Source organism: Phocoena phocoena, chromosome 18 (genome assembly GCF_963924675.1).
Source record: "Phocoena phocoena chromosome 18, mPhoPho1.1, whole genome shotgun sequence".
In the NCBI taxonomy this organism is placed as follows: Eukaryota; Metazoa; Chordata; class Mammalia; order Artiodactyla; family Phocoenidae; genus Phocoena; species Phocoena phocoena.
The window spans coordinates 30,236,989-30,250,346 of NC_089236.1; positions in this window are offsets into that span (position 1 = coordinate 30,236,989).

Here is a 13,358-nt window from a genome sequence, read left to right on the forward strand (position 1 = left end):
AGCAGAAAGAAATGAAGAATACAATAACTGAAACGAAAAATACACCAGAAGGAAGTAACGGGAGAGTAGCTGATACACAACACATAAGTGACCCGGGAGATAAAATAATGGAAATCACCAAACAGAACAGCAAAAAGAAAAACAAACTTAAAAAATGAGAACAGATTCTGGAGAAGACTGCGGAAGAGTAAGATGCGGAGATCACCTTCCTCCCCATAGATACATCAGAAATATATCTACACGTGGAACAACTCCTACAGAACACCTACTGAACGCTGGCAGACCTCAGACCTCCCGAAAGGCAAGAAACTCCCCATATACCTGGATAGGTAAAGAATAAACAGAAATAAATAAAGAAAAAAGAATAAACAGAAATAAATAAAAAAATAAACAGAGAAAAAAGAATAGGGATGGGACCTGCACCAGTGGGAGAGAGCTGTGAAGGAGGAAATGTTTCCACACACTAGGAAGCCCCTTCACGGGTGGAGACTGCAGGTGGCGGAGGGGGGAAGCTTTAGCGCCGCAGAGGAGAGCGCAGCAACAGGGGGACAGAGGGCAAGGCAGAGAGATTCCTGCAAAGAGGATCAGTGCCAACCAGGACTCACCAGCCTGAGAGGCTTGTCTGCTCACTCACCAGGGTGGGCGGGGGCTGGGAGCTGAGGCTCAGACTTCGGTAGGATGCCGGGAGAGGACTGGGGTTGGCTGCGTGAACACAGCAAGAAGGGGGCTAGTGCACCATGGCTAGCTGGGAGGGAATCCGGGAAAAAGGTCTGGAGCTGGAGAAGAGACAAGAGACATTTTCTTCCCTCTTTGTTTCCTGGTGCGAGAGGAGAGGGGATTAAGAGTGCTGCTTAAAGGAGCTCCAGAGATGCGCGTGAGCCGTGGCTAACAGCGCGCACCTCAGAGATGGGTATGAGATGATAAGGCTGTTGCTGCCACCACCAAGAAGCCTGTGTGCACGCTCAGGTCACTATCCACACCACCCCTCCCAGGAGCCTGTGCAGCCTACCACTGCCAGGATCCCGTGATCCAGGGACAACTTCCCCAGAAAAACACACATCATGCCTCAGGCTGGTGCAACATCACACAAGCCTCTGCAGCCACAGGCTTACCACGCATCTGTACCCATCCCTCCCCCCGGCCTGAGTGAACCAGAGCACCCGAATCAGCTGCTCCTTTAACCCTGTACTGTCTAAGCAAAGAACAGACACCCTCAGGCGACCTACACGCAGAGGCAAGGCCAAATCCAAAGCTGAACCCCCAGAGCTGTGCGAACAAAAAAGAGAAAGGGAAATTTCTCCAAGCAGCCTCAGAAACAACAGATTAAAGTTCCACAATCAACTTGATGTACCCTGCATCTGTGGAATACCTGAATAGACAACGGATCATCCCAAATTGAGGAGGTGGATTTTGGGAGCAAGATATATTATTTTCTCCCCTTTTCCTCTATTTGTGAGTGTGTATGTGTATGCTTCTGTGTGAGATTTTGTCTGTATAGCTTTGCTTTCACCATTTGTCCTAGAGTTCTGACTGTCTGGTTTTCTTTTTTTTTTTTTATTTTAATTTTTTTTTGCCTAATAATTATATTTTATTTGAATAACTTTATTTTATTTTATCCTACTTTACTTTATCTTCTTTCTTTCTTTCTTTCTTTCTTTCTTTCTTTCTTTCTTTCTTTCTTTCTTCCTTTCTTTCTTTCTTTCTAATTTTTCTCCCTTTTATTCTGAGCCATGTGGATGAAAGGCTCTTGGTGCTCCAGCCAGGAGTCAGTGCTCTGCCTCTGAGGTGGGAGAGCCAGCTTCAGGACACTGGTCCGCAAGAGACCTCCCAGCTCCACGTAATATCAAATGGCAAAAATCTTCCAGAGATCTCCATCTCAACACCAAGACCAAGCTTCACTCAACGACGAGCAAACTACAGGGCTGGACACCCTATACCAAACAATTAGCAAGACAGGACCACAGCCCCATCTACTAGCAGAGAGGTGGCCTAAAATCATAATAAGGCTACAGACACCCCAAAACACTCTACCAGACGTGGACCTGCCCACCAGAAAGAAAAGATCCAGCCTTATACACCAGAACACAGGCACTAGTCCTCTCCCCCAGGAAACCTACACAACCCAGTGAACCAAACAGCCACTGGGAACAGACATCAAAAACAACAGGAACTACGAACATGCAGCCTGTGAAAAGCAGACCCCAATCAAACTAAGATAAGCAAAATGAAAAGACAGAAAAACACACAGCAGATGAAGGAACAAGGTAAAAACCCACCAGACCTAACAAATGAAGAGGAAATAGGCAGTCTACCTGAAAAAATAATTCAGAATAATGACAGTAAAGATGATCCAAAATCTTGGAAATAGAATAGAGAAAATGCAACAAACATTTAACAATGACCTAGAGGAACGAAAGAGGAAACAAGCAATGATGAACAACACAATAAATGAAATTAAAAATAATCTAGAAGGGATCAATAGCAGAATAACTGAGGCAGAAAAACGGATAAGTGACCTGGAAGATAAAATAGTGAAAATAACTACTGCAGAGCAGAATAAAGGAAAAAGAATGAAAACATATGAGGACAGTCTCAGAGACATCTGGGACAACAATAAACACACCAACATTCAAATTATAGGGGTCCCAGAAAAAGAAGAGAAAAAGAAAGGGACTGAGAAAATATTTGAAGAGATTATAGTTGAAAATTTCCCTAATATGGGTAAGGAAACAGTTAATCAAGTCCAGGAAGCACAGAGAGTCCCATACAGGATAAATCCAAGAAGAAACATGGCAAGACACATATTAATCAAACTATCAAAAATTAAATACAAAGAAAACATATTAAAAGCAACAAGGGAAAAACAACAAATAACAAACAAGGGAATCCCCATAAGGTTAACAGCTGACCTTTCAGCAGAAACTCTGCAAGCCAGAAGGGACTGGCAGGACATATTTAAAGTGATGAAGGAGAAAAAACTACAACCAAGATTACTCTACCCAGCAAGGATCTCATTCAGATTTGATGGAGAAACTAAAACCTTTACATAGAAGCAAAAGCTGAGAGAGTTCAGCACCACCAAACCAGCTTTACAACAAATGCTAAAGGAACTTTTCTAGGCAAGAAACACAAGAGAAGGAAAAGACCTACAATAACAGACCCCAAACAATTAAGTAAATGGGTATAGGAATATACATATGGATAGTTGCCTTAAATGTAAATGGATTAAATGCTCCCACCAAAAGACACAGACTGCCTGAATAGATATAATAACAAGACCCATATATATGCTGTCTACAACATACCCACTTCCGACCTAGAGACACATACAGACTGAAAGTGAGGGGATGGAAAAAGATATTCCATGCAAATGGAAATCAGAGGAAAGTTGGAGTAGCAATTCTCCTATCAGACAAATTAGACTTCAAAATAAAGACTATTACAAGAGACAAAGAAGGACACTACATAATGATCAAAGGATCAATCCAAGAAGAAGATATAACAATTGTAAATATTTATGCACCCAGCATAGGAGCACATCAATACATAAGGGAAATACTAACAGCCATAAAAGGAGAAATTGACAATAACACATTCATAGTAGGGGACTTTAACACCCCACTTTCACCAATGGACAGATCATCCAAAATGAAAATAAATAAGGAAACACAAGCTTTAAATGATACATTAAACAAGATGGACTTAATTGATATTTTTAGGACATTCCATACAAAAACAACAGAACACACATTTTTAACAAGTTCTCATGGAACATTCAACAGGATAGATCATATCTTGGCTCACAAATCTAACGTTGGTAAATTTAAGAAAATTGAAATTATATCCAGTATGTTCTCCAACCACAACGCTATGAGACTAGATATCAATTACAGGAACAGATCTGTAAAAAATACAAACACATGGAGGCTAAACAATACACTACTTAATAACGAAGTGATCACTGAAGAAATCAAACAGGAAATCAAAAAATACCCAGAAACAAATGACAATGGAGACACGACGACCAAAAACCTTTGGGATGCAGCAAAAGCAATTCTAAGAGGGAATTTTATAGCTATACAATCCTACCTTAAGAAACAGGAAACATTTCAAATAAACAACCTAACCTCGCACCTAAAGCAACTAGAGAAAGAAGAAAAGAAATTCCCCGAATTTAGCAGAAGGAAAGAAATCATAAAGATCAGAGCTGAAATAAATGAAAAAGAAATGAAGGAAACGATAGCAAAGATCAATAAAACTAAAATCTGGTTCTTTGAGAAGATAAAAAAAATTGATAAACCATTAGACAGACTCATCAAAAAAAAAAGGGAGATGACAAATCAATAGAATTAGAAATGAAAATGGAGAAGTAACAACTGACACTGCATAAATACAAGGAATTATGAGAGATTACTACAAGCAACTCTATGCCAATAAAATGGACAATCTGGAAGAAATGGACAAATTCTTAGAAATGCACAACTGCAAACACTGAACCAGGAAGAAATAAAAAATATGATCACACCAACCACAAGCACTGAAACTGAAACTGTGATTAAAAATCTTCCAACAAACAAAATCCCAGGACCAGATGGCTCCACAGGTGAATTCTATTAAACATTTAGAGACGAGGTACCACCTATCCTTCTGAAACTTTTCCAAAATATAGCAGAGGAAGGAACACTCTCAAACTCATTCTATGAGGTCACCATGAGCTTGATACCAAAACCAGACAAGGATGTCACAAAGAAAGAAAACTACAGGTCAATATCCCTGATGAACATAGATGCAAAAATCCTCAACAAAATACTAGCAAACAGAATCCCACAGCACATTAAAAGGATCATACACCATGATCAAGCGGGGTTTATTCCAGGAATGCAAGGAATCTTCAGTATACACAAATCAATCGACGTGATAAACCATATTAAAAAATTGAAGGAGAAAAACCATATGATCATCTCAACAGATGCAGAGAATGCTTTCAACAAAATTCAACACCAATTTATGAAAAACCCTGCAGAAAGTAAGCATAGAGGGAACTTTCCTCAACATAATAAAGGCCATATATGACAAACCCGCAGCCAACATCGTCCTCAATAGTGAAAAACTGAAGCCATTTTCACTAAGATCAGGAGCAAGACAAGGTTGCCCACTCTCACCAATCTTATTCAACATAGTTTTGGAAGTTCTAGCCACAGCAATCAGAGAAGAAAAAGAAATAAAAGGAATCCAAATCGAAAAAGAAGAATTAAAGCTGTCACTTTTTGCTGATGACATGATACTATACATAGAGAATCCTAAAGATGCAACCAGAAAACTACTAGAGATAATCAATGAATTTGGCAGAGCAGCAGGATACAAAATTAATGCACAGAAATCTTTGGCATTCATATACAGTAATGATGAAAACTCTGAACATGAAATTAAGAAAATACTCCCATTTACTCTTGCAACAAAAATAATAAAATATCTAGGAATAAACCTGCCTAAGGAGACAAAAGACCTGTATGCAGAAAATTATAAGACACTAGTGAAAGAAATTAAAGATGATACAAATAGTTGGAGAGATATATCATGTTCTTGGATTGGAAGAATCAAACTTGTGAAAATGACTCTACTACCCCAAGCAATCTACAGATTCAATGCAATCCCTATCAAACTACCACTGGCATTTTTTACAGAACTAGAACAAAAAATTTCACAATTTGTATGGAACACAAAAGACCCCGAATAGCCTAAGCAATGTTGAGAACGAAAAACGGAGCTGGAGGAATCAGGCTCCCTGACTTCAGACTATACTACATATCTACAGTAATCAACACAATATGGTAGTGGAACAAAAACAGAAATATAGATCAATGGAACAGGATAGAAAGCTCAGAGATAAACCCACACATATGGTCACCTTATCTTTGATAAAGGAGGCAAGAATATACAGTGGAGAAAAGACAGCCTCTTCAATAAGTGGTGCTGGGAAAACTGGACAGGTACATGTAAAAGTATGAAATTTGAACACTCCCTAACACCATACACAAAAATAAGCTCAAAATGGATTAAAGACCTAAATGTAAGGCCAGAAACTATCAAACTCTTAGAGGAAAACAGAGGCAGAACAGTCTATGACATAAATCACAGCAAGATCCTTTTTGACACACCTGCTAGAGAAATGGAAATAAAACCAAAAATAAACAAATGGGACCTAATGAAACTTCAAAGCTTTTGCACAGCAAAGGAAACCATAAACAAGACCAAAAGACAACCCTCAGAATGGGAGAAAATATTTGCAAATGAAGCAACTGACAAAGGATTAATCCCCCAAATTTACAAGCAGCTCATGCAGCTCAATAACAAAAACCAACAACCCAATCCAAAAATGGGCAGAAGACCTAAATAGGCATTTCTCTAAAGAAGATATACAGATTGTCAACAAACTCATGAAAGAATGCTCAACATCATTAATCATTAGAGAAATGCAAATCAAAACTACAATGAGATATCATCTCACACCAGTCAGAATGGCCATCATCAAAAAATCTAGAAACAATAAATGCTGGAGAGGGTGTGGAGAAAATGGAACTCTCTTGCACTGCTGGTGGGAATGTAAATTGATACAGCCACTATGGAGAACAGTATGGAGGATCCTTAAAAAACTACAAATAGAACTACCATACGACTCAGCAATCCCACTACTGGGCGTATACCCTGAGAAAACCATAATTAAAAAAGAGTCATGTACCAAAATATTCACTGCATCTCTATTTACAATATCCAGCACATGGAAGCAACCTAAGTGTCCATCAACAGATGAATGGATAAAGAAGATGTGCCACATATATACAATGGAATATTACTCAGCCATAAAAAGAAATGAAACTGAGTTATTTGTAGTGAGGTGGATGGACCTGGAGTCTGTCATACAGAGTGAAGTAAGTCAGAAGGAGAAAAACAAATACTGTTTTCTAACACATATATATGGAATCTAAGGAAAGAAAACTGTCATGAAAAGCCTAGGGGTAGGACGGGAATAAAGACACAGACTTACTAGAGCATGGACTTGAGGATATGGGGAGGGGGAAGGGTAAGCTGTGACGAAGTGAGAGTGGCATGGACATATATACACTACCAAACGTAGGGTGGATAGCTAGTGGGAAGCAGCCACATGGCACAGGGAGATCAGCTAGGTGTTTTGTGACCACCTAGAGAGGTGGGATAAGGAGGGTGTGAGGGAGGGAGATGCAAGAGGGAAGAGAGATGGGATCATATGTATATGTATAACTGATTCACTTTGTTGTAAAGCAGAAACTAACACAACATTGTAAAACAGTTTTACTCCAATAAAGATGTTAAAATAAATAAATAAATAAAATAATAAGTAAAAAATAAAATAAAATAATAGTAACTATGGGAAAGAATAAATAAAATAAAAAATGAGAACAGATTAAGGAACCTCTGAGACAGCATCTAGTATACCAACATGTACGTTACAGGAGTCCCAGAAAGAGAAAAGAGAGAGAAAAGGGTCCAAATGTACGTGATGCAATTATAACTGAAAAATTCCTGAAGGTGGATAAAGAAACAGATATCCAGTTACAGGAAGCACAGTGAGTCCCAACCAAGATGAACCCAAACAGACCCACACCAAGACATATTATAATTAAAATGGAGAAAGGTAAAAATAAATGATATATCTAAAGGTAGCAAGAGAAAAAGTGAGTCCTATACAAGAGAACCCCCCAGAAGGAGGTCAGCTGGTTTTTCTGAAGAAACTTTACAGGACAAAAGGGAGTGGCATGACATATTTAAAGTGCTGAAAGGGAAAAACTTACAACCTAGGATTCTGTACCCAGCAAGATTATCATTCAGAATTGAAGGAGAAAAAAATAAATTCTCAAGGAAGCAAAAACTAAAAGAGTTAATCTATACTAAAAAGACCCTAAAAGAAATATTAAAGGATATTCTTTAAGTGGAAAAGAAAAGGCTACAAGAATAAATAAGAATTTACAGGAAATGGAAAATCCCACTAGTAAAGTCAAATATATACTAAAGGCTGTGGATCAACCACTTAAACAAGCTAGTAGAAAGATTAAAGGAAAAGAAAAATGTACAATCAAGAGTAACTATGATAAACAGTTAAAGGATAAACATGAAGATGTAAAGTACAACATCAATAGCACAAAATGTGGGAAAGAGGAGTTTAAAATGCAGTTCTTTTAGAATGCTTTTGAACTTCAATTACAGCCAGTTTAAAATAAGTAGATATAGTTATGGGTCAACATATATGAACCCCATGGTAACCACAAACCAAAACCCTAGAGTAGATACACAAAACAAGAAAGGAACACAGGCATACCACTAATGAAAGTCATCAAATCACAAAGGAAAAAACTAAAAGAGGAATAAAAGAAGAGAACTATAAAAACAATGAGAAAACAAGTAATAAAATGGCAATAAGTACATACCTATCAGTAATCACTTTAAATGTCAATGGACTAAGTGCTCCAATCAAAAGACATTAGGTGGATGATTGAATAAAATAAAATAGACCCATCTATATGCTGCTTACAAGAGGCTCACTGCAGAACTAAAGACACACATAGATCAAAAGTGAGAAAGTGGACAATGATATTTCATGCCAATGGAAATGGCAAGAAAGCTGGGGTAGCAATACTCATATTAGAAAAAGTGTATTTAAAAAAAATTCTATGACAAAAGACAAAGAAGTGCATTGTATAATGATAAAGAGATCAGTAAAAAGAACAGGATACAACATTGGTTAATATACAGGCACCCAGTATAGAAACCCCTAAATATATAAAGCAAATATTAACAGACAAAAAGGGAAAGATTGACAATAACACAATAGTAGGTGACTTCAACACCCCCACTTACATCAATGGACAGATCATACACACAGAAAATCAATAAGGAAACAGTAATCTTAAAGGACACATTACACCAGTTGGACTTAGTAGATATCTACATGACATTCCATCCAACAACAACAGACTACACATTCAAGTGCACATGGCACCTTCAGAATAGATCACATCTTAAGTCACAAAACAATTCTCAACAAATTTAAGAGGACAGAAATTATATCAAGCATTTTTTCAGTGGAACAGAATAGACAGCACAGAAATAAACCCATGCACTTATGGTCAATTAAACTACCACAAATGTTGCAAGAACATACAATGGAGAAAAGATAGTCTCTTCAATAAGTGGTGCTGGGAAACCTGCACAGTTACATGTAAAAGAATAAAATTAGAATATTTTCTCACTCCATATACAATAATAAAATCAAAATGGATTAAGGAGTTAAATGAAAGACCAGACACCATACAATTCCTAGAAGAAACCATAGGTAGAACACTCTTTGACATAAATTGTAGCAATACTTTTTTTGGATCTGTCTCCTAAGGCAAAGGAAACATAATCAAAAATAAACAAATGGGACCTAATTAAATTTAAAGCTTTTGTACAGCAAAAGAAACCATGGACAAGGCAAAAAGGAACTTACTGAATGGGAGGAAATATTTTCAAATGATACAACGAATAAGGGGTTAATAGCTAAAATAAATAAACAGCTCATACAACTCAATATCCAAAAAACAAGCAACTTGATAAACAAGTGGGCAGAAAACCTGAAGAGACATTTTTCCAAAGGAGATACACATATGACCAACAGACACATGAAAATAAGCTCAAGATGGCTACTCATCAAAGAAATACAAGTCAAAACCAAAATGAGATATCATCTCACACCTGTCAGAATGGTTAACAGCAAAAAGACCAGAAATAACAAATATTGGCCAGGATGTGGGGGAAAGGGAGCCCTAGTACACTGTTGATGGGAATGTAAATTGGTACAGCCACTAGGGAAAAAAGAGTATGGTGTTGCCTAAAAAATCTAAAAATAGAATTACCATATGATCCATCAATTCCATTCCTGAGTATATATCCAGAATAAACAAAAACACTAATTTGAAAAGATACATGTACCTCAATGATTATAGCAGCACTATTTGCAATAGCCAAGGCATGTCAACAATCTAAGTGTCTATCAACAGATAAATGGATAAAGAAGATGTGACATATATATATATATATATATATATGCATATATATATACACACACATATATATATACACAATAGAATATTACTCAACCATAAAAAAGAATGAAATTTTGCCATTTGCAAGAACATGGATGGACCAGGAAGGTATTACGCTTAGTGAAATAAGTCCGACAGAAAAAAAAACAAATACTATATGTTTTTGCTTATATGCTGAATCTATAAAATAAAACAAACAAATGAATATATGAAACAGAAACAGACTCACAGCTATAGATAATAAACTAGTGGCTTCCAGTGGGGAGAAGGAAGAGGAAAGGGGCAAGATAGGGTATGGGATTAAGAGGTACAAACTACAATTCATAAAATAAATAAGCTACAAGGATAAATTGTACAGCACAGGGAATATAGCCAATATTTTACAATAACTTTATAAAGAGTATAATCTATACAAATATTGAATCACTATGTTGTACATCTGAAACTAATATAATATTGTAAATCAACTATACTTAAATTTTTAAAAAATGAAGATAGAGAAAGCACAAAAATCTCCTTATCCCTTCCCCATTCCTATCAGTTAAACAGGGAAACTGAACTTTAGTAACAACAAATGCAGAGAAATCTACACAGTGGACATGCAATAAATCCTAATAATTGTAATGATTACCAAGAATAACATCGCCCAATATAACACCTTATTTCATACTTGCAACTGTTACTCTATAGATTTTTAAATGTTTGAAAAAATTGAATGAGCAGCATTTGCTTATGCCATATCTGAAAGAATAATAAACTGGGTTACCACAGGGTTTAATGATTCCAGGAACTGAGAATTATTTAACTCCTTACTTATAAATGAGAGGGGAAAATGGAGAATTATATAGAAATATATTAAGTGTATTATATATGGTATGCTATACTATAATAAGTGGAATATAGTATGCTAGATTTTATTACTGTATCAATTATGTATTCCCTTCTCCGTAAAACCCCTTGCCATGTGACCTCCTCTTCCTTCTGTGAGAGGAATATTTCCCACCACTTTGTTGTTATACTTTGGGATGTGAATTGACTTGTTCATTAAAGTGAGAATGAAATGCAATTATGCTTCAGAAATTACCAGCCTTTGCATATTTCCATCACAAGAACACCTTATACTAAATAAAGGTAGACCCTTTAGTCTGTGCTGTGGTAGAAAGAAGGTACATGGAATAGAGACACAGGCAACCTGTATCTGAGAAGTTGTTGTAAGGCACTGAGGTTTTTTGTTTGTTTGTTTCATTTTTTTAACAGAAGATAGAAGACTAAATTACATGCTTTTGGAAAATAATCATAAAAACATGAAAAAATAGTCCTTTTTATATTTTTGATAAGTGAGACCAAACAAAGCCTCCCAACCATCTGTACTATATCTGTCCCCTGAGATCATTGATAGCACCAACATCTTACAAATGAAGACTTAGTTACTCCTAAGAAAAATAACTTCTTAATGATGCTGAGTTCTAAAACCTGAAATAAAAGTTGCAACAGAGATTTATGGTCACATATTTAAGCAATGGTGCAAGCAAGACTATTAACCATCTGAGCTTTCTATTGGGAAAAAAATACAGCAAAAAATAAAAAGACTTCTCTGAAGAGCCAGAGGAATACATTAAGAAATAATGTGTGCAAAGAGAACATGAAAATAGGAACACAAGTCAAGGTCTGAAATATGTGATGTTAACAGCCCATGTGCTGATGCTGGGTTTACATGCCTAGCAGGAAGCCAATGGGAGCTGTGAAACTCAGGCATCATGGTTAATTTGTAGGGTAGACAGAATGGTAAGTCCTGAACCAAAGCAATCATCAACAAACGTAGTTAATAAATTGCTAAAAATACTTCACAGGAAATCATTGTTAGCTCCCAGTTTAAGGCCCCAAATCTTTGGTGAATAATTTGCATTTAATAATTGACAGATATGTGTCCCATGTTGCTCTCTAATATGTTTGGAATAAACAGGTGGAAAGCCTGTTAAATTCTAAAAGAAACAAGGAAAGTTGAATCATATATATGATATACAAATATATTTTTAGTTAAATCTGGAAATTTAACTTAAAAATACAATGAACATATTTCAAAGAATGAACATACTTAAAAAAATAGATTTGCCTTCTCATGTTAGCTTTTTATTTCTGCAGTAAAAAATAACCCTAAATCTGGTGGCTTAGAACAGCACAAATTTATTGTCTCATTGTTTTGTAGGTCAGAAGTCCAGTAAGGGCCTTATTAAACTAAAATCAAGGTGTTAGCAGGGCTACACTTCTTTGGGGGGCTATAAGGGAGAATCCATTTCCTGCTCACTTGAATTAACAGAATTCAGTTCCTTGTGCTATAAGACTGAGGGCCATTCCCAAGTTCTTTAGGCTACTCATTCCTCCACCTTCAAAGTCCATGGCTCCTGGCTCCATCCCTCTATCTTCAAAGTCAGTGACAGCAGTTTTATTCTCTATCAAGCTTCCTCCTTCTTCATTCTCTTTTCCCTAACCCCTTGGAAAAAGTTATTCATTTTCAAGGAATCATGTGATAAACTAAGCCTTCTTGGATAATCCGCTATAATCTTACAGTCTCAAGGTCTATAACCTTAATTATTCCTGGAAATTTCATTTTGCTATGTAATGTAATCTATTCAGGGGTTCAGGTGATTAGGATGTGGGTGTCTTTGGAGGAACAGTATTCTGCCCACCAAACCTACTAAATGGTCAATCCAGCATTCATTAAAAAGAAAAAAGAGCGAGAGAAGAAACGAATATAACTAAGACAACATTTAGGCACAGGAACTGACACTTGCCTACATCACAGGAAACCTGAAATACCAGCATGAATTTGTCGAGGTTTAGAAAGTGAAGAACTCCTTAGGTGACAAAGACTGGAGACTGACAGACACACCTCTACTTCTACCTTATTCCTCCATAGCTGCCTCTATAATACAGGATCTGAAATCCAAAAACTCAAGTTTCAAATGATAGTACTCAGAATTCTGAATTTTTATCAGCCTCTACCCTAGTGTTTCTGTAAGCTTCATTTCTGGATCGCCTACAATAGAAGGACTTAAGGGCTTCCCTGGTGGTGCAATGGTTGAGAGTCCGCCTGCCAATGCAGGGGACACAGGTTCATGCCGCGGTCCAGAAAGATCCCACATGCTGCGGAGCGGCTGGGCCCGTGAGCCATGGTCACTGATCCTGTGAGTCCGGAGCCTGTGCTCCGCAATGGGAGAGGCCACAACAGTGAGAGGCCCA